This window comes from Tenrec ecaudatus, chromosome 14, assembly GCF_050624435.1.
Source record: "Tenrec ecaudatus isolate mTenEca1 chromosome 14, mTenEca1.hap1, whole genome shotgun sequence".
Classification (NCBI taxonomy): Eukaryota; Metazoa; Chordata; class Mammalia; order Afrosoricida; family Tenrecidae; genus Tenrec; species Tenrec ecaudatus.
The window spans coordinates 98,847,306-98,869,943 of NC_134543.1; the positions used below are offsets into that span (position 1 = coordinate 98,847,306).

At 41.7% G+C, this 22,638-nt stretch overlaps 1 protein-coding gene and 1 pseudogene across 3 annotated transcripts in view; one reads left to right on the forward strand and one right to left on the reverse strand.

Annotated features, from left to right (window-relative positions):
* Positions 1 to 1,338: 1,338 nt before the first annotated feature.
* The window catches only part of MGA (MAX dimerization protein MGA), a 114,826-nt gene continuing 93,526 nt past the window's right edge, over positions 1,339 to 22,638 (forward strand). The window contains exon 1 of one of the 3 annotated variants that reach the window (XM_075531320.1): positions 1,339 to 1,421. The gene's annotated coding sequence lies outside the window, so the exon portion shown is untranslated. Of the gene's footprint in view, positions 1,422 to 1,676; positions 1,713 to 1,978; positions 2,125 to 22,638 lie in introns of those variants that run through there. The other 2 variants (XM_075531322.1, XM_075531321.1) reach the window with 2 other exon arrangements.
* Positions 20,280 to 22,031, reverse strand: LOC142426728 (signal peptidase complex subunit 1-like; annotated as a pseudogene).

Here is a 22,638-nt window from a genome sequence, read left to right on the forward strand (position 1 = left end):
CAGGAATGGTTCTAGGTCTTTAACACATTTTTATTTCAGAACCATCATAGCCATCCAAAGACTAAATATGATTGACTTCACTGTGCAGATGAAGACATTGAGGAATAAAAAGTTAAGAAACCTGTCCTGTATTAGTATTATGACAGAACTGCAAGCTAACTCCAGATCTGCTTAAAGTCAGCGTCAAACTCTTTCTCCCATAGCCAGTAGATCACAAACCTAGTTGTGCATAACAATTACCTGGATACTATTTTAAAATAATTTTTTTCAGATCCCCACTCAAGACTGCTAAGGAGATAAGATTATGTCTTTGTTCCCCTTAGGGTTACTTATTTAAATTTTTTTTCCTTAGGGTTGTTGTTAGGATTAAAAGTTATAAAATATATTTGATTATTAAGCTTTAACATAGTTATGCTTATAGTTATTAAAATATAATAATTACATGTGGTCACCTAATTCCCATTCTTTGAATTTTTCTAGTCAGGGAACAATTTTCTGATTATGAATTAGGCTTATAAAGTACTTGAAATCAGAAGAGTACCTAAATTGTTAACTCTATATATTTTGGCTTCATTAATATATTAAATTTCAACCCTATAAGCTAGAACTCTTGTGAATCTGATCAGTGCTAGTCATATATATTCTTTAAATTTGATTATTCCTCTGTGAACCGCTACAATAGTTTTAGAATCGGCGAAGAGTAGAGTTCAAAGAAGGGGTGTAAACTTATTAAGTGGGGGCTTCGTGGGAGATAGAACATTAGTCTTTTAGTCTGTTCATACAAGCTACAAAACTAGTTTAATGTAAGAACATCTTTTTAGCATTCGTAGATGGTGTTTTCCTCGGGTCCAACATAGAACAACAGTTGATACTAGGTAGAGCCAGAAACTGTAACCTGACCCTTTTAAAATGCCCCCCATTTTTACAATAATAAACAATACATTTACCAGGAAAGATCTGGTCTTCTATCCCAAGAGAAACTCTATGCTATTATTTTCACTTCTGGTACTTAAACGAGCATCTTATCCACGGACAACGGGAAGCTGTCATCTTGCCCGGGGTTTTGCTGTTGTTGAATGTTGACAGAGGCTCTCCGCAGGCTCTGACTTAACGCTCGCCCAGCCAAGAACGGGTTCGCGGTTGCCCAGGACGCAGGAGTAAGTGGTGGAGGGGCCGACGTGCCTGTTCTGGCTCCCCACTCGCAGCTAACTCCCCAGGCCGCCTCGCCCCGAACTCCGGGGCCAGCCTTCCAAGGGCCCGGGGAGTCAAGACCCGGGGTGAGAAGCCAAGACGCCGGGCGAGGTGCCATCCCGGCATGCTCTGCAGCACACCGAGGGGCGCCAGACCTATCCCGGCGTGCACCGGGGAGCGCCCAAGGGCGACGGTTCTCGGCTCCTGGGGGGATACGCGAAGTTAGACCGGTAGGTGTGAGCTTACTGAGTTTGGGGGCATTGTTTTCTCGTCCCCCCTTTTGTGGGTGTCACTCCATAAGGGAGTCAAGGTGGTCCCGAAACTGCTCTCCTTTTCCGCGTGCAAACGACTGTCGGAGCCGCTTCGACCACAGTGCCAGGTGATTAGCGGTTGGAGGCGGGACTGAGGTGTGCACGTGACCAGCCCTGGCAGCCAATGGGCGGCCTGGTGGTCCGGCGGCTCGAGGATTCCGGGACCCGTGAGCGGCGCGGCGCGTGGGCCGGTGGCGGTCTGGCTGGCAGGTATGCGCAGGCGCCTTGGCTGCCACGCGTTCCGTCCGTTCCCACGCGCCTAGTGGCGTGTACGTGTTGCGAGGTGCTAAGTGCGCGTGGGGGCTGTTTTTTGTGGGGAGGGGGGTGGGGGAGGCGAAAAGGGGGTGGCGTCATGTGGACAGCACAGGCCAATCGCTAGCCGAGGCGCGTCCACGGCGGCCCCGGCGCCTCGGGGTGCGACGTGTCGAGTGAGGTTTGACTTCTCCGTGACGGCCTGAGCGCTCCTTTCGAAGCTCGGGCGCCGCCAGACCAATCCGGCCTTGGGCTTTCGTGGAGCCCGGCCCCGCTGTGAGCGCTGACGACACGTTCGCGGCAAAATGGCTGCTGGGAACAGGCTCCTAGTAGGGGGAGCGCCTGGGCCGCGCGAAGGTCACGTGACGAGGTTGGCAGCGCGTGCTGCTGGCGCGGAGAGGGGGGAGGGGGGAGGGAAGTGTCGTGGCGAGTCACGTGCCTTTGGTCCCTCTTGTGGTCAGAGGTCTTTGCTGGGGCTGAGGGTCTGGTTTGATTCCTTCTCTAAGCGTGGCCGAAGTCTGGAGGAGCTGTTTGGTGTTTCCGAATGAGAGGTGGTCTGGGAATTAGACTTGGATCCTAGGCCTTTGGCCGCTTTGGTGCGGAGAAGCTGTTGCAGGAGCCCTGGTGGCATATTGTGTTAGTTTGCTAACCACAAGGTCAGTAGTTCGAACCTTCGTGGAGGTTTCTCCTGGAGAAAAGGTGAGACTTTCTGCTCTTTATCTTCCAGAACTCACAGGGGCTGTTCTTCTCTATCCTATGTGGTTCTTAGGATTCAGAATTGAATTAATGGCAGTAAATGAGAAGTCATATTGCTACTCTTATCCCCTATTTTTTCCCTACTACCCCCCCCATACAAAACCAAACCTGCTATCGAGTCAATATTGTCTTATAGCAACCCTACAGGACAAGGTAGAACCACTCCTGTGAGTTTCCAAGGCAGTAACTCTTCATAGGAGTAGAAAGCCACGTCTTTCTTCCCCTCGGAGTTGCTGGTGGTTTTAAACTGCTGACCTGGAAGTTAGCAGCCCAACTCATAACCACTACTGCACCAGGGCTCATCTTTAGATGACATTATTTTATGGCCCCTCACCACTCCTTATGCACAGAACAAAAAAAACCAAAATAAGAGACAAGATGGGATTCCACCGAAAATGAAAAAGGACAAGCCCTCAAGCACCGTCCTTTGGAGAGCACCACTGCCTACCCAGTCTTTACTGTGTCCTGGGAAACTTGGTGGAGGTAGTTTGCTGTAATAGTCTGTCTGATCATGTTCATCTCTGCTCATAGCACTTAAAATCTGGAAAAACCTACCCTAATGGTGCATGTTTTTTGAACTGTGGAGATGAAGACCCAGAAATGATTACAAGGGACTTGGTTTAATACCCCATAGGGGCTGAATAGAAGGGCCATGAGCTCTTCTCCTCGTGGTAGTCCAGTGTTGGTGACGTGTTTGAAACTGCAGCCTCCGATCTTTCTCATGATTCTCTCCCAGCACTTCAGTGTACCAAGATCTAGCCCTGGCGCAATGACCCGCTGCTGACAAATTGATTCTGGCTCACAGGGTCCTAAAGGGAGATTCTGAGACCATGAATCTTTTTTTTAAATAACAATTATGACTTTTTTTATAGCAAGTGGGATATAAATGAAGAGATGCAAAGTGAGGGCTAGGGGGTTTCTCAATGTGGAGTGCCCGTGTTTTTCAGTAAACAGGAAGTTCTTGGAAATTCAGTATCTAGGACTCTTACTGGAGTTCTTTTTTTAAAATCGTTTCATTAGGGGCTCATACAACTCTTATCACCACCCACACATACATGAATTGTGTAAAGCACATTTGTACATTCATTGCCCTCATCATTCTCAAAAACATTTGCTCTCCACTTAAGCCCCTGGCATCAGATCCTCATTTTTTCCCTTCCCTCCCTGCTCCCCCCCTCCCTCATGAGCCCTTGGTAGTTTATAAATTTTTTTGTCATATCTTGCCCTGTCCGACATCTGCCTTCCCCCAGCGAGGAGGTCACATGTAGATCCTTGTAATCTTTATGGGAGTAGGTAACCTCTGCTTTCTGGTAGTGACTGTGTGTTTGAACCCTTGACCTTGAGGTTGGCAACTCAATTTCTAACCTACAATATCGCAGGACTCCTCTGGTGAAATAAAGCAGGTATAAATTAGGCATTTTCCAAATCACCTTAAAGAGCTTTTGAATTTTGTGTGAGCAATCATTACAGTTAACCTGAGACTAACCCCCATAGCCCTGGAGTAGATTCTGACTCATAGTGACCCGTAGGCAGAGTTGAACTGCCTTATAGGGTTTTCAAAGTTGTAATCTTTATGCGGAGAAAGCCCTGGTTACACATTGGGCTGCTAACCATAAGGTCAGCAGTTTGAATGAAACCATTAGTCACTGGAGGAGAAAGGAGGCTTTCTACTCCCATAAAGATGGACAGTTTCTGAAACCTACAGGGACAATTCTACTCAGCCGTATATGGTTGCAATGAGTCAGAATTGACAGTGAAGTTTTTTTTTAATTAAAAAACAAAAACAAAAAACCTTTATGACACAAAACAGCCTCATCTTGCTCACAGAGACTGATTGGTTGGCTTGAACCTTCAAACTTTCAGAATGCCTAACCATTTTGTCACCAGGGCTCCTTATAATACAAATACCAAAACCATACTCCTCACTAAAGATTTTGTGACCCCGTAGAACTGCCAGTGTGGGTTTCTGAGACTAATTCTTTATAAGAGTAGAAAGCCTGACCTTGAGGTTAGCAGCCCAATGTGTGACCCCTACCCCCCCAGGGCTCTTGGCTGTAATACTAATAACTATATACATTTCTATATTTATTACCCTTTTCCACCCTTCTGTCTAAACTTGACTTACTACTGAATGGTTTTAATGATCATAACTTTACTTACCTAGTTACTAGTGCAAGACCCCTCAATTTATTTCTCCAAAGCTCTTCCTACTTTACAAGTTCATTCTTCCAAATAAACTTTAGAATAATTTTGTTGAATTTTCAAAAGAAATTCTAATAGAATTATGCAAAATTACCAACCACATGACCACTGATTCTTATTACTTAATCCTTCTATGGCTAATTCCCTGGTTAAAAAGTAGATAATAGTTGGGAGAAGTGCAGAGTGGAGACCCAAAGCCCATTTGTCGGCCACTGGAGATCCCCTTGCAGGGGGGTCTTGGGAGGAGATGAGTCAGTCAGGGTGCGATGTAGCACAGATGAAGAATACATCTTTCCTCCAGTTCCTAAATGCAACCCTCCCCCCACCCCCACTATCATGATCCGAATTCTACCTTGAAAATCTGGATAGAGCAGAGGATGTACACTGGTGCAGATAAGAGCTGGAGGCACAGGGAATTCAGGGAGGATGATACCTTCAGGACCAGGGGTGTGAGGGCCGATACTGGGAGGGTAGAGGGAGAGTGGCTTGGAAAGAGGGAACCGATTACAAGGATCTACATGTGACTTCTTCCCCGGGGGGACGGACAACAGAAAAGTGGGTGAAGGGAGACGCCGGACAGGGCAAGATATGACAAAATAATAATTTATAAATTATCAAGGGCTCATGAGGGAGGGGGGAGGAGCGGGGAGGGAGGGGAAACAAAAAGAGGACCTGATGCAAAGGGCTTAAGTGAAGAACAAATGCTTTGAAAATGATGAGGGAAAAGAATGTACAGCTGTGCTTTACACAATTGATATACGTATGGATTGTGATAAGATTTGTACGAGTCCTTAATAAAACGTTTTTTAAAAAAGTATATAATAGCACTTACCAATTAGAACTGTTAAGAGAACCACCAAGTATGTACTATAGGACAAAATACGTGAGTTGGAAGTGACACAATGGCTGCATGTTTGGTTCTTATTAGATTTCTAAAGGTGGAATTTCAAACCAGTGGGAAAAGTATTCCAAACCTTTGTGGAATAATTTGGCCAACCATATGATAAAATCAAATGGGAGCTTCCTCCTGAAAAGTTAAAATTAAATATAGGTGGGTAAAATATTTCAATATAAAGCATGAAATCAGAAAGATAGTACTTTAAAAATGAATTGTTTTCCAATTTAAAAATAGGATGAATTGTTCCAATAGTTTGACTCAATAAAAGTACTCATAGAGGATTGCTAGTGTTGTATAACAACCTTTAGTTGGCAAAGATATGAAATTAAAAAAAAATTAATTCATTCAGTACTATGTAACATTTGTTGAGTGCTTACTGCATGCCTGGCAGTATTTCATGTGTAGGGATCTAATGATGCGCACACCAGGTAAGTTGTGAATGGGAATATTTCTGTGCCCCGTATTAGAACTAAAGGACCCTGGTGGCATATTGGGGTACATATTGGGCTGCTAACCACAAGGTCAGTAGTTCAAACCTATCAGCTGGCTTGCTGCTTCCATAGGAAACTCTTGTTGGGCAGTTCTGCTCTGTCTTAAAGGGTTAACTGTGAGTCAGAATTGATGGCTGCAGGTTTTGTTTTGTTTTATTAGATCTAAACTGTTAATGATTGTAATTACTAATACCAAATAAAACCCATTGCAATTGAGTTAATTCTGACTTTTAGTGACTCTATAGGATCAAGTAGAACTGCTCCTCTGGGTTTCCAAGACTGTCAATCTTTATGGAAACAGATTGTCTCATCTTTGTCCTGAGGAGTGACTGATGGGTGTAAACTGTGGCTTGTTAACCCAAGGCTTAATCCGCCGTGCCACCAACACTCCTTCCAGATGAACAAAATATATGAACAAGTAGCTCACACACTGAGAAATAAAAATAACCAACACAGGATAAAATACTTCATTATGTTCGAGTTATAAACAAAACAACTTAAAAAAATTTTTCTGGCAAGGCAGATTGGTATGGATATAATGAGATGATATTTAGTATTGCAACTGAGAGGAGAGGTTGACACTTGCTGGATATTTATATTCTAAAATCCTTTCTGGAGGTCATTTTGATCATAGTATTGAAAACATGTATAGCATGTTTGGCTTAGCAGCTCCCGTTCTTTATTAGGGCACTCATTTGCCAGTTATTTGTAGAGTTAAAAATTAAAAAAAAAGTTAATCATTTTATTGGGGGCTCATACAACTCATCACAATCTATACATCATCCATTGTGTCAAGCACATTGGTACATTTGTTGCCATCATCATTCTCAAAACATTTGCTTTCTACTTGAGCCCTTGGTATCAGCTCCTAATTTCCCCCCCCTCCCAACTCCCCTCTACTTCACGAACCCTTGATAATTTATAAATTATTATTTATTTTTAGAATTTTTTATAACAGCAAAAAAATTGGAAATGCCTATATGCCAAGTAATAGGAGTTGCCTAAATAAATACGGCGCCTTCATAGTGTGTAGTGCCTTACATAACTGTACCCTATAAGGAGTTGCTGTCTAGTGGACTCCACTCATGGCAACCCCCTGGGCGTTAGAAGTGAACGGTGCTGTTGGCAGTGACTGATTCTTCTGCGATCGCTCCTCCTGTCACGGTACCCTCAGGGGTACCGTGGGGTAGACTTTCACTCTTAAGCTTTCAGTTATCAGTCGAGCAAAGGAACTGTTTTCACTACTCAGGAATTCTTTCTTATATCTAGTAAATATGTACATTTCTGCTCAAATGGTAGCAAGCATGTGATACGTAATATAAAATGAACGATGGATTAAAATTTCCTTGTAGCATGGTCACACTGAGGACCCCTGGTGGTATAGTAGGTTATGTAAGATTAGTAGATTAGAAACCACAAGACTCTCCGCAGGGGAAAGATGAGGCTTCTACTCCCAGAAAGAATTACAGTCTTGGAAACGCACAGAGGCAGCTCCACCTTGCCACATTGAGGTTGCTGTAAGTCAGAATTGATGCAATGGCAGTGAGGTTTTGAGTGATGTCCACATAACTGTAAGAATATACCTGCCGGTGCCCATTTCTGTGGACGTCTAAAAAGCTAAGCATTATATGTAAACTGATTTTGTTTGGGGAGGAGGATTTCAGGTAACCTGTTGGGGAGTTTGATAAACAGCTTTAAACTATAGTGTAATTTTGTACTTACACAGAAAATTTGTGAAGATAATTCAGAGAATTCTCATGTATCCAACACAGTTTTTCCTATTACGTTTTTAAAAAAATAGTATTTTACAGACACTTTGATGAGTATTTACCTAGAAAGTTAGGTTCCTATTTAATAATTTTTACATATATTGTCCAGTGACATTGATGACACTTTTCACACCGAGGCAGCGTTCTCATTTCCATTTTGATGGCTCCATTCTCATTGTTCTTGCTCCCAGCACCCCTGACCTCAGGGTAGATGCTCACCATTTGAGCGCAAGTAATGATATATACGTCTTGTGTAGCATGTAATTTTTGTATTCGTTGACTTAAGAAACAAATTAGCAAGACTCCCAGTGACTTCCCTGTCACTCTTCTTTTTTTCTGTCACTCTTTCTTTTTTTTGTGTGTGTGATTTATTAGAGCTCAAATATTTATATCTTTAAAATGACCCATAGAACTTATGGGTGACACCGTTTACACTTATGGTAAACTTATGGGTGATAAGCCAATCTGTTATTTAGTGAAAGCAGCTCTCCAGTGTTTCAATTTAAGGTTTAAAAAGTATCTTAGGGGATTAGTCTTGGGGATTCCCCAGGTCTCTGCCAGTCTAGTAAGTGTGGCCTTTTTAAAGATTTTGAGTGTTTTTGGTGTACGATTTTCTCCCATTCTATCTGGGATCATTTATTGTGGCCCTGATCAGATCTGTGGGTAGTATTTTGGATGGCTGCACTTTCCACATTTTTTCTTCACCTCTTCTATGTTGTCAAATTACTGTCCTTTCATATCCCTCTGCATTAACAGAAACAAAAAGAAGTCTCAGCGAGCAAGGTCAAGTGCATGGGGCAAGAGAGGCATGCTGGTTTTTGCCGAAAACCAAACCGGTGATTTGAGATGGCTGCGGGAGCCATTATCATGACAAAGCCAGTCCCACAATCCAGCCTTTTTTTTAAATTAAAGAATACTTTGTTCTATTAAACTGGTATTCCATGATGCTCACCTTCTCCACATGATCGCTGCAGACAAAGTGGGTGCATAAGCAAATGAGAAGAAAACTGATGGTGCCTGGTTATTGAGCGATACAGCGTCTGGGCACGTAAAAGGTTTGAAAGTAAACAAGTGTTCATCTAGCCCAGAAGCAACAAAGCCCACATGGAAGCAGCACACCAACATGTGTGATCATAAAAGGCCGAGGGGACCAAGTTTCAAGCACCAAAGGCGGGGGGGAAAATCATATCATGAATGAGGGGAGCACGTGATGGAGACTCAATGCCCATCTGTAGACAACTGGACATTCCTTGCAGAGGGGTAGTGGGGAGGAGAAGAGTCACTCAGGGTTCAGTGTAGCAACAATGAAACTCACAACCTTCCTCTAGTTCTTAAACGCTTCCTCCCCCCAACTATCATGATCCCAATTCTACCTTGGAAACCTGGTTAGACCAGAGGATGCACAGTGGTACAGTTAGGATCTGGAAACACAGGGAATCTAGGACAGATGGACCCCTCAGGACCAATGGTGAGTGGCGATGCGGGGAGGGAAGGGAGGGTAAGAAGGGGGAACCGATCACGGGGATCTACGTATAACCTCCTCTCTGGGGGATGGGCAACAGAAAAGTGGGTGAAGGCAGTCGCCGGGCAGTGTATAAGATAAGATAAAATAATACTTTATAAATTAATAAGCAGGGAGGGAGAGGGAACTAAAAAAGGAAAATAAGCTGATTCCAGGATCCAAGTGGACGGCCAATTTTGAGAATGATGAGGGCAATGAATGTATATGTGTTTTACGTGTATGTATGGATTGTGTTAAGAGTTGTATGAGCCCCAATACAATGATTTAAAAAACAACAAAAAACCCAAAAACATTTTATTGAGGGCTCTTAACAGCTCTTGTAACAATTCATACATCAATTGTATCAAGTACATTTGTCTATATGTTGCTATCATTATTTTCTAGACATTTTCCATTGAACCCTTGGTGTAGCTCCTCTTTTTTCCCTGACCTGGTGGAACGAACTCTAAATGCATCATGAGTCGACGTTTTTGTCTGTTTGGGAAGTTGCTGGACATCCAGAACGAGGTTTCTCAATTTCACCTTTTTTGAAATGAGAAAACCACACCTACACTTGAGTTTTTCCCATAGCGCTGTCATGTAAGGTGTCTTCAACAACATTACAACAATTTCTGTGGCATTTTTCCCAAGCAGGAAACAGAATTTCACAGCCACATGATTTTAAATCAGCCATCACAAAAAAACAGGGTTTGAGTGAAACCGCTTTTACGAAAACATTCGCTGTGACCACAGAGAATCTTCCTAGACAGTACCACTGGGTGCATCAACTCAGAGCAAGTTGCTAGAGGTTCGCCTCATAGGAAAAATTTATACTTAGAAAGCTCCGTTCTGCTGAAGGTGTCTGCTCCCATAAAGATTTTTAATCTCAAAAACCCCATATAGGGTCACTATGAAAATCAATTTAGTGGCCTTTGGTTTGGGTTCAGATAGGCTCATGTAGACACACATAGCTTCTTGTAAACAAGGATACATATAATCGCTCATTTTTTGGTTGTTACTGCTGTTGCCAAAATATATATGTCACAGCATTTACAAATAATGCTGCTTATTGTGTGTTTCTTAGTGCTGTTCTTTACATTGGTTAAGTTGTGCTTGCTTCACCAGCATTTAGTGTTCTTTTAAAATAACAAAACCTACTGTTTGAAGAGTGACTCCCTTTCCCACCCCTCCCCTGTAACTCTAAAAGAATGTTAATTTTTGTTTACCTACTTTTGCCTTTTTATGAAAGTGAGATTGTATGATGTTCTCTTTTGATAAATCCATCCATATTATAAAGTGTTTTTTTTCTTTTCTTTATTTTTTTAACAATTTATTAGGGGCTTATACAACTCTTATCACAGTCCATACATATACATACATTAATTGTATAAAGCACATCTGTACATTCTTTGCCCTAATCATTTTTTTCTCCTCTTTTCTTTTTTTACATTTTATTAGGGACTCATACAACTCTTATCACAATCCATACATATACATACATCATTTGTATAAAGCACATCCATACATTCCCTGCCCCAATCATTCTCAAAGCATTTGCTCTCCACTATAAAGTGTTTTACAGACTAATCTTTTTGACTGCTTATTGTTTCATTGGACGTGTGCTCCACATTTTGTTTGCCCATTCGTTTGTAGGCACTTGGGTGGTTTCCATCTACTTGCTATTGTGAGCAGTACTGAAGCGAACTGGCGCCCAGGCCTGTCTGTGTCACTGCTGTGATATCTGGAGGGCATATAGGAATGAGATTGCTGGGTCATGGGTATTCCGATTTCCAGCTTTTTGAGGAAGCGCTATACCATTTCCTTAGTGTTTTCCTTATTATTAATGTTATCAATTAGTACTACTTAATGTAATTATGAACCAGTGCTAATAAATTGTCATTAACTAAAGCCCACACTTTATTCAGATTTTCTTAGCTTTTTTTCAATGCCCTTTTTAATGTTCCTGGATTTCATTCAGCATACCACCGTCTCAGTTATTCAGCATTGATATAACAGGAGGAATCCCACAATTGGATAGGTTTAATAAACATATTCATTTCCTCACAGTTTAGGGGGTTAGTCTGAATTCTGGGTGCCAGTGCTAGGGGAAGACTTGCCCCCCCCCCCTTTTTTCGGTTCTCAAGAAAATTCATAGTTCCTTGAAGATTTTCGTATGGTTTTCCATTAGTCTTTTCCCATTTTTGTTTCTTAACTGGTTTAATCTTTATATCTCCAAAGAGACTAACTCAAGACACACTCTAGCTTATTTTGCCTTATTAACATAACAAAGACAACCCATTTCCAAATGAGAAATAATGACAGTTGTTTCATCATTTTTAGGTGCTATGAGTTGTATAAAATAACAAAATACTACCTGACCCTGTGCCATGCCATTTTCTCAACTGTTCTTGTTTTCTTATATATTAAAATGTTTGATTATGATATGTCCTTGGTGATTTTCTTTTGGGGTATAGCCTCCTTGGGGTTATTTTAGCCTCCACAACGGTTATTTATGATATTAGGGATCCCCCCCCTTTTTATATAAATCATTTTATTGGGGGCTTTTACTGCTCCTGTAACAATACATATATCATTTGTATCAAGCACATTTGTCCATATGTTGCCATCATCATTTTCAATACATTTTCTTTCTACTTGAAACTTTGGTATCAGCTCTTCATTTTTCCCCTCTCTCACTCACCTTCCCACCCTCATGACCCCTTGATAAATTATAAATTATTATTATTTTCATATCTTACACCATCCGCTGTCTCCCTTCACCCACATTTCTGTTGTTTGTTTCCCTGGAGGAGGGGGCGGGGATGATCAGTTTCCCTATTCTCCCCTTCTCCCCCCACCTTCCCCCTACCCTCATGGTATGACTACTACCATTATGTTCCTGAGGGGTTTATTTGTCCTGGGTTCTGTGTGTCAAGAGGTCTTATCTGTACCAGTGTACATGCTCCAGTTTAGCAGGATTTGTAAAGTAGAACTGGGGTCATGATGGGGCGGGGTGGGGGAAAGCATTAAAGAATTAGAGGAATGTGTGTTTCATAAGTGCTATACTGCACCCTGGTTGACTTGTTCCTTGTGACCCTTCTATGATGGGATGTCCAATCGTCTACAGATGGGCTTTGGATCTCCACTTTGTTCACATCGATATGATTGTTTGTTTTGGGTCTTCTGATGCCTGATACTTGATCCTGTTGACACCTCATGATCACATAGACTAGTGTGTTTCTTCCATGTGGACTTTGTTGCTTCCCAGCTAGATGGGCTGCATGTTTATCTTCAAGCTCTTGAGACTTCAGACTCTATATCTTGTAATAGCTGGGAACCATCAACTTTTTTCACCACATTAGCTTATGCACCCATTTTGCCTTCAGGACTGTGTTGGGAAGGCCAGCGTCACAGAGTGCCAGGTTATTAGAACAAAGTGTTCTAGCGTTGAGAGAGGACTTGAGTCTGTCTGTCAATATATGTACATAGACCTATATCCCTCCCTATCATTATATATTAATATATTTACATATATGCATTGCCTGTAGTTATACCTCTGTAAATGTCTTTTGCCTCCTGGTTCTTTTATTTCCTTTTAGTTTCCTCCTATCCCACTGTCATGTTCAACCTTCATTTAGCTCTCAGTAATTTCTCTCAGCTACACTGCACTTGATCAAACCCCACCAGGCCTTCTACGACCTCCTCACCATCAATTTTAGATCTCTTGTTTTTCCATTGTCCCTGGGTTTGTTGGCTCTCCCCTCCCTTTCCCCCACCTTCTCTCCTCTGTTCCCCAGAACCGTCGGTCCCATTGTTTTCTCCTTGGGACTGTAAACCCTCCTGCCTATCTTACATAGATGGATGTGGAAACAAACAAACATATAAATAGTTCCAGGTCTGTCTGCTAACTCTTATGAATATTTTCCAATCGGGTCTGATGAGGTGACAATCCCTGCCCTCCTGAGTTAGAAGTCTGTTTTCTGGATTCCTTGGGGATGCCGTTGTTTTGCTCCTCTTGGGCTATTTTCTCTGTGGATTTTTGTTTATTTCTCCCTGTTCTGGGATGACTACCATGTATATATTCTTCTTCTTGGTAATGTCCCTCATATTCTATAAACCTTATATATATATATATGTATATGTATGTATATATATATATATATATATATTCTCTTTTTGTTCTCTTTATAGGTTGTTCCTTTTGGAAATTCATATTGAGAGATTTATCTTCAAGCTCACTCATTTGGCTTTCTTGCTTCAAAGTATTATCTATTTCTAATATTTTAACATTAGTCTTTGGGATTTCTATTTTCTGTTTTGAATGGTTTCTAATATTTTATTAATTTTGTTAGATTGCTCTTGTGGTGTTTTCCAGGGGTCTTCCAATGTTTTTTCTGTTAACTTCTTGAAGGTTTTCTTTATCCATTGAAAATACTTGAGATTCATTCTTTTGAATTCTTTTCCCAGTAGTTTCAATGTCTTTTATTACTCAGGAGTTTTTTTTAGCTCTATGTACTGATCACTTGTTTGCATTCTTCTGTCGTGCTTCTTCGTGTGAAGTGAGACTGTTGTCTCCAAGAGAAGACAATTGTGTTGTGTTTGTATTTGTTTCTGTTTGTTGATGGTTGGAGGTCCTCTTCCGTGAGTTGTAGTTGTTGGAGGTACAGGGGTGCTGGGTAGTATAGGAACAGTTAACCCTGTCAAGTGGAGTGAGAAGGAATAATAATAATGGAAAACAAAACAAAGTGAAACAGCTGTAAATTATGGACACCTGCTCTGCATAAGGCTAGGATGACAGTGGAAGTCCACAACCGACTCGCAGAGTTTCCACATTGAGTGACCATAGGCGAGGGATGTGACTAGCGCCTCTATCAGACAGAGAGCACTGTAAAGTTGATTGTGGTAGAGGCTAACATGTAATACCTTTTTATTTGATCTCCCTTTTGACCTGTTTTTAAGTTGCTTTTGTTTAATATTTTGTGTTCTCTTTGAGATGTTTTACCTAGTCATTGTTGGTGATTTTTGTTTGTTTGCTTTGTATGAATTTTTTATGATTGTGTTTTGTATAATTTTTGTGTATGAAACTGGGATAGGTAGCTCTATAGAGAGTAACTGAATAAGGCCATGACAAGGGAGGATGGCGAGAAATGAGGTGCTTACAATAATGAGTATGAGAAGAAAATGTTCTGAAATTGATTATGGTGATGATTGCACAAATTTTTTAATATGATTGAGTGATTAAATTGTATGTATGTAAAGTATATGCCAATAAAACTATTCAAAAATATGTGTGCTCCCTTCCCCCCGAGTTTGCTTGTTGAGGTCCACCACCAATCCAAACTAGCTGTTTTCTATTTTTCAGACACCAGCGCATGCTTATCTAGGTCCTGTCCCTCTTAGGGCGTGCACAGTTGGAATATAGCCACAGGTGTTCGAGACTTTTATCCTCAACAAAAGCTTGTATGGAATTTGGGATTATTCCCTTCCCTTTATGGCCTGTATCTCTCCACTTGTGTCTTATTAATGCCCTGTGGTTTACTTCTGTGACAATCAGGGGCTGTGGGTTTTAGGGTTGGCTCTACTCTGTTATAGCACACCCCGTGGGCTGATGGTTTATCAAAATGAAAGAAAGGAGAGGGAAACAAATGTCTCAGTCAATCTTCTTTGCTGCTTTAGTTGTAGAGCCTCCGCCAGAGTCGATTGCATCGACTAAATGGATGGTCTTGGCTTTCACTACCTCTGCATCTATGAATGTGTGGACCAGCATCGTCTTCATGCGCCAGCGAGCTCTTGGGTCCTCGGATGATTCCATTCCCCATTAGCCTACTCTGCTGTGTAGCATTGTAGCCTGGCCCACCCCTCCTTCACATTACACTAGCAGCAACCAGTGCTGTGGAGGGAGGGGCACAATAAGCATCTGAGTACACTCAGTTGTGCGATACACTGTTTTGTTCACTGGGAGTGTGCTGAACCAGGGGGAACCCACCTTTCTCACTATCAGGTGCTGGAGATTGGTCTGCACTTTGGGATGTGCCAGTTGGCTTGTGGTTGGCCAGCGTAGAATTCACTGTTCTCTTTTCTGGTTATGAAGTGCTGCTAACTGCCCTGTGCTGTGAGCATAGCAGTTCAGCTCATTACTGGCCAGTGGAGAATTCATTTGTTTACTTGGTGTCCATTATGGACTATTCTGCTTCTAACTCCTAACCGCCTCTGCTTTCCATGTGGGGGTGTTCAACCACCCTTTCCTGAGGTAGAGAGGGCTTTAGGTGAATCTAGGTCTCTGCGTACTCTTGTTGTCTAGCATACACTCAGCAAATCTTTTTAGGTTGACATCTTACTGGAAGTACCTTGTCCTATTCATTCTTGATCATTTGCTATTTCTTGAAATGGTATAATGTCTGCCAATTATTTTTGGTAGAGTGACTTCCTGTATTCTTTCAATTCCTTTTGATGTGTCCTGCATCGTTCAGCATTTTGCCCATGGAACCTTTCAGTATTGCAACTCAAGGCTTGATTTTTTTTTCTCCCCTTTAATATCTTTCAACTTGAGATATGCTGGGTATGTTCCTCCTTTCTCGACTTTCTAACTCTTTTTTTATACCTTTTACTGCAATTCTCTCTTCATGAGCTGCCCTTTGAAATTTTCTGTTCAGCTATTTTACTTCAACGTATCTTCCTTTCCTTTAGCCCAGTGGTTCTCAACCCGTGGGTCGTGACCCTTTGATGGTCGAACGACTCTTTCACAGGGGTTGCCTAAGACGATCAGAAAGCACACATTTCCAATGGTCTTAGGACCCCAGACACCGCTCTTCTATCCGTCTGCAGGTGGGTCCACCCACATGCAGATATGCCTACATCAGAGTACCCAGCGTGAAGACTGTTACCCAAGCTACACCATGCTTCCAGACAAAATTTCATTTATTTGTGTTAGGAATAGATATTACTTCCAGTCACTGTGCCGCTGCCGAGGATTCAGCAGCCTCGAGCCCCCCTTGCTTCTCAACCCTCCATCTCCTCTGCCCGTCTTCTCCAGCTGCCGCCTTCTGCAGGTCATTTCCATGGAGGAAAAGAAACTGTATCATGTGTCTGCTATCCACAACCTCCACTCTTTGAACCCCTTTGCTGATGCTAGTAAGGATGATGACCTGCTGCCTGCCGGGACAGAGGATTGTATCCATATAAGAATTCTGTAGCATCTGGACAACTCCTTACAAAGGGTCGCTGGGAGCAGACTAATGGAGCCAGTCAGGGGGCAGTGTAGCAATGATGAAACATACAACTTTCCTCTAGTTCTTAAATACTTTCTCCCCTGCCACTGTCATGATCCCAATTCCACTTTACAAATCCGGCTAGACCAGAGGATGTACACTGGTACAGATAGGAACCGGAAACACAGGGAATCCAGGGCAGATGATCCGTTCAGGACCAGTGCTGAGAGTGGCAATACTGGGAGGGTGGAAGGGGGGTTGGGTGGAAATGGGGAGCCAATTACAGGGATTTGCATATAACCTCCTCCCTGGGGGACAGACAACAGAAAAGTGGGTAAAGGGAGACGTCGGACAATGTAAAACATGACAAAATAATAATTTATAAATTATCAAGGGTTCTTGAGTGAGGAGGGAGCGGGGTCGGGAGGGGAAACAAATGAGGTGATGCCAGGGGCTTAAGTGGAGAGCAAATGCTTTGAGAATGATGAGGGTAATTAATGTACAAATGTGTTCTATACAATTGATGTATATGTGGATTGTGATAAGAGTTTTATGAGCCCTCAATAAAAAGATTAAAAAAAAAAAACAACCACCCAGAGACCTGGAGATGCATCCACTGCCATTGGATCCACTGACTTTATCCATTGGCCAATGATCTTCCTGCATTTGACATCATTGCATGTGCTGCGGGAGTCTGAAGAGGAATTCATGAAGCTAATATCAAATGTATGGACTTGATTGGAGTAGGCTGGGATTCTTTATTAATGCATAATTATTGATATAAAGTTCTCCCTTTCACATAAAAAAAATTCAACGGCACAATGGCAGGAAGAATCTTACCACTGTCCAAGGGATTGCTGATGATTACAACAAAAAGAAACTAGTGAAGGCGTTTAAGAAGAAATTTGCCTGCAATGGTACCGTGATCCAGAATATGGAGAAGGGATTCAGCTCCAGGGTGATCAGCACAAGAACATAGGCCAGTTCCTTGCAGAGATTGGACTGGCTAAGGACAACCAGTTCAAGGTTCATGGGTTTAAGTGCTTGTGGCTCACAGACTCTTAAGTGAGGATTTCCTTGCAATGAGTAAATAAATTCCCCCAGTCTCTTGTCACAAGTTTAAAACCTCACAGCTTGTATGATGTAACCATTTGGGGCCCACTTTTAACTTGGACTAGTGTAACTCCTTCATGAAATAAATTGAAGAGAGCCATAAAGAAAGAAAGGAGTATCTTACAATATTTAATTACATACTGTTTTTCTGATTGTTATGCTTTAATTATGTTCAATTTGCAACAATGAAAATGCATCCTGCATATCAGACATTTATGGTACCAAAATCACAGTTAAGAAGTAGCAATGAAAATAATTTTATGAAGAAAAATTTTTTTTTATGGTTTTGGTCACCACAACATGAAGAACAGTATGAAAGAGTCACTGCATGATGAGGTTGAGAACCACTGCCTTACCCACTCTTATGATCATGCCTTTGAAATGGTTATATTATAAACTAGACTGTTCTGTTGTGTTTTTGTCACTTTTTTAAAAGTCATATTTAATAAAGATGGTGAGATTGTTATTTCTTTTTGTTTTTTTAAGTAAATAATTTTATTGGGGGCTCTTAAAGCTCTTATCACAATCCATACATATATCCATTGTGTCAAGCACATTTGTACATATGTTGCCATCATTGTTTTCAAAACATTTTCTTTCTACTTGAGGCCTTGGTATCAGCTCATTTTTTCCCTCCCCCTCCACCCTCCCTTCATCATGAACTCTTGATAATTTGCAAACTTTTTTTCCATGTCTTACACTGACCACTGTCTCCCTTTACCCACTTTCCTGTTGTTGGTCCCCCTTGGAAGGGGTTATATGTCAGTCATTGTGATCTGTTCCCCTTTCTTCCCCCACCTTCCCCTTCCCCTCCTGGTATGGCTACTCTTATTATTGGTCCTGAGGGGGTTCATCTGTCCTGGATTCCGTGTTCCCAGCTCTTATCTGTACCAGTGTACATGCTCTGATCTAGCCAGATTTGTGAGGTAGAATTGGGGTCATGATAGTGGGGTTTGGGGAGGGAGGGAAGGAAACATTAGAGAACTAGAGGAAAGTTGTATGTTTCATTGGTGCTATACTGCACCCTGACTGGCTGTCTTTTTGTTACTTTCTTCTCTGAAGATTTCCATTTCTCTTCCCTGAAGGCCTGAATTTTACATAGCATTCCTAATCTATTTTTGCCCTATCTACCTTACTTTCCTTTCTCCTTTTAAATCCCTGATTATGTCCAATCCACCACTTGTCTGTCAGTTTGTTGTCTGTGGTGGCTTATGTGTTACTGTCATGCTGGAAGCTATGTTACCGATGCGTCAAATGCTAGCAGCTTCACAGAAAGTGAACAGGTTTGAGTAGAGCTTCCAGACTAAGACAGACTATGAAGGAGGAATAGGCTGTCCATTTTTGAGGAGTTAGTCATAGAAAACCTTATGAACAGAATTGAAACATAGATATTAAAAACTTCATGAAAAGAAGTAGAACATTATTGGAGATAGTATCAGAAGATGAGCCCCTCCGGTTGGAAGGCACTCAAATTGATGGGGCTTGACTCAAAATGAGAAGTAACAGGTGCAAACATCAGTTAATAATTGGAACTTGGAATGTATGAAGTATGAATCCAGGAAAATTGAAAGTAGTCAAAAATGAAATGGAATACGTAAACATTTTCACTGCATTAGTGAGCTGAAATGGACAGGTACTGGCTATTTGGAATCAGAAAATCATATGGCTTACTCTGCTGGGCATGACACAATCTAGAGGAATGACTTTGCTTCATCTTCAAACTGGACATTTCAAAATGTATCTTGAAGTACAATGTTATCTGTGATAGGATTATATCTCCACAATCAAAGAGATCCAACCAATGCATCTATTCAAATTTATGCACCAACCCTCAAAGCTAGTGATGAATAAGTTGAAGAATTCTAATAACTTTACTTTGAATTGATCAAATGTGCAATCGATGTGCATTGATAATTATTGGCGATTGGAATGCAAAAGTTGGAAATAGAGGAAGCAACAGTAGTTGGAAAATATGGCCTTTGTGATAGAAACAAAGCTGGAGATTTCATGATAGTATTTTCCAACATCAACTATTTCATTACAAACACATTTCCTCAACAATACAAAAAGCGACAATGTACTTCTCCAGATGGAATCCACAGAAATCAAATTGACTGCATCTTTGGGAAGAGGTGGTGGAGAAGCTCAACACCAGCAGCTAAAACCTGGCCCAGGGGCTCACTGTGGAACAGACCATCAATTGCTCCTTGGTAAATTCAGGTTGAAACTGAAGAAAATTAAAACCGTTCCACAACAACTAAAATATGACCTTGAGTCTTTCTTACCTAAATTTCTAAAACATTTTGAATAGATTTGATGCATTGAAACTAATTGTAGAAGACTTGATAAGCTGTAGCAGGACATCAAAAATATCATACCCGAAGAAAGTAAAAGGTCCTTAAAATGAAAGGTTTGAACAAAACATGTACACAACCTTATCCTCTAACCTCAAAGGAAAAAAATGAAGGAAAAGTAAAAATTATTAATAAAAAAGACAGTTAAGTACTCATGTATGGGGTAGGAAAGCAGTATGACTCATTCAGATGGACAAAGCAGGTGCTACAGTAAAGCCGAATCTCAAAGAACTTCAATTACTTTTAGCATGATTCTTAATTTTTCTTTCCTTTAGTTTCTTGTCTTCTGTTCCTGAATCTTGATGGAGTGCTGACCATTAGATGGGTCATAGACTGTTAGCAAACACAAGGAAGCAAATCTGGCCATAATGGTATCAACAGTCCACCCAAACTGTTCAGCTGTACACCCACAGACAAACCCAACCATTGCAGAAAAAAAAGGGTAATTCCCTGAAACGTCTGTTCAGTCTGGCCGTTGTAATTCATTTGTGTGGGCGGTGAGCCCAGATGCTTTAACTTGACTACCTGAGAGGATGGACAGCGAAGCAGAGACAGGACTCTCAACAGTTGGCTCGAATTACAGAACAGTATCAATATCACGTTCAAGTAAAATTTTGCTGAAGATCATCTAACAATGGTTGCAGCATTGCATTGACAAGGGAGCTACCAGATTCAGGCTCGATTCAGAAGAGGATGTGGAACAAGGGATATCACTGCTGATGTCAGCTAGATCTTGGCTCAAAGCAGAGAATACCAGAAAGATGTTTATTTGTGTTTTACTGAGTATGCTAGGGCCCTCAACTGGGTGAACCATAACAAACTATTGATAGTCATGAGAAAATTGGGAATTCCAGAACATTACATTGTGCTTCTGTGGAATTTGTACATGGACCAAGAGGCAGTTGTGCGAACAGAACAAGAGAATGCTAAACGGGTTAAAATCAGGAAAGATGTGGGCCAGGATTGTATCCTTTCACCATACTTGTTCAATTTGTATACTGAGCAAATGATCAGAGAAGCTGGATTATATGAAGAAGAGTGCAGCATCGGGATTGGAGGAAGGCAACAATTTTGCTTGCTGAGAGAAGAGGACTTGAAGCCCTCTCTAATGAAGATCAACAATCGTAGCTGTGGTACTTAAATAATCTGGTGTCAGTTTGGGATTTGAGAGGATTAAGAGTGAATAGGGTGGAGTCTAGTCTGTCAGTTGGGTCATAGCCAATGAGGCCTTCTCGTGAGAATTCTGGGAATTCCCGAATTTCCTCCTTAGAGGCAGGAGACACACTCTCTGTTCACTCCCTTGGAGACTTCTATTGACACCGCTCACTCCCTGAGAGATGCTTTACTAACAAGACATATGGTACTATGTCCTGGGAGCTGGAGAAGCCACATGGACCTACCCTGATGCAACCAGACCTCTGGAGCTGGAGAAGCCACGTAGAGACCCCTGCCAGCGCTGAGATGCTTACAACGCAACTGGATCCACAAACCTTCCAACCCACTGGCCTGTGATCTGCCTGCAGTCAGCATCATTGTATGTATTTCATGAGTCTGAAGAAGACTTTATAGATTAGTATTGGACATATGGGCTAATATTGGATTTATGGACTTGATCTGGACTGGGCTGGGATGTTTTCTCAATATTCAATTGCGCTTGTATATAAACCTCTTTCTTAAATACATATGAGTGTCTATGAATTTGTTTCTCTGGTCTACCCAGACTAACACAGCAGCCTTCTATATGGATTATAACTCTGTGAAGAACATAAAAATCCTCACAATTGTACCAATAGATAACATAACGATAAACAGAAAAGATTGAAGTTGTCGAGGATTTTGTCTTGTTCGGATCCACAATCAGTGCTCATGGGAGCAGCATCCAAGTTGCTTTGGGTGCCGCACAGGACTACTGTTAGAGGATTGAAAAGGAAGGACGTTACTTTGAGGACTGAAGTGCGCCTGCAACCAGCTGTGGTATTTTCCATTGCCAAATATGTATGTGTAAATTGGTCATTGAATGAGGAAGAACAAAGAAGAATTGATGCATTAGAATGATGGGGCTGGTGAAGAATCTTAAAAGTACCACGGACTGCCAAAAGAACAAACAAATATGTATTGGGAAGAGTATAGCCAGAATGCGCCTTTAGAGGAAGCATCTCATGAACTTTGGACGTCAAGAGAGACCAGTCCCTGGAGAAGAACATGATGCTTGGTAAAGTTGTGGGACAGCAAAAAAGAGGAAACCTTCCGCAAGGTGGACTGACACAGTTGCTGCCGCAGTGGGCTCACCCATCAAGAAAGTTGTGAGGATGTCACCGTACCCAACAGAGTTTGGAGCTGCTAGGGTCAGTGTGGGTCGAAATGGGTTCAGTGGCACCTGACAACAGCAACAATTATGTCCAATAGGAGCCCTGGTGGTGTATTGGTTATAGCATGGGCTGTTAATTGAAAGGCGAGCAGTTGGAAACCATCAAATGGTTCCTCAATGAAAGACCAGGTTCTCTACCCCCATAAAGGGTCATAGTGTTGGAAACCCACAGTGGCAGTTCTGTCTTGGTGTGTAGGGTCACTTTGAGTCAGAATTGATCCCAT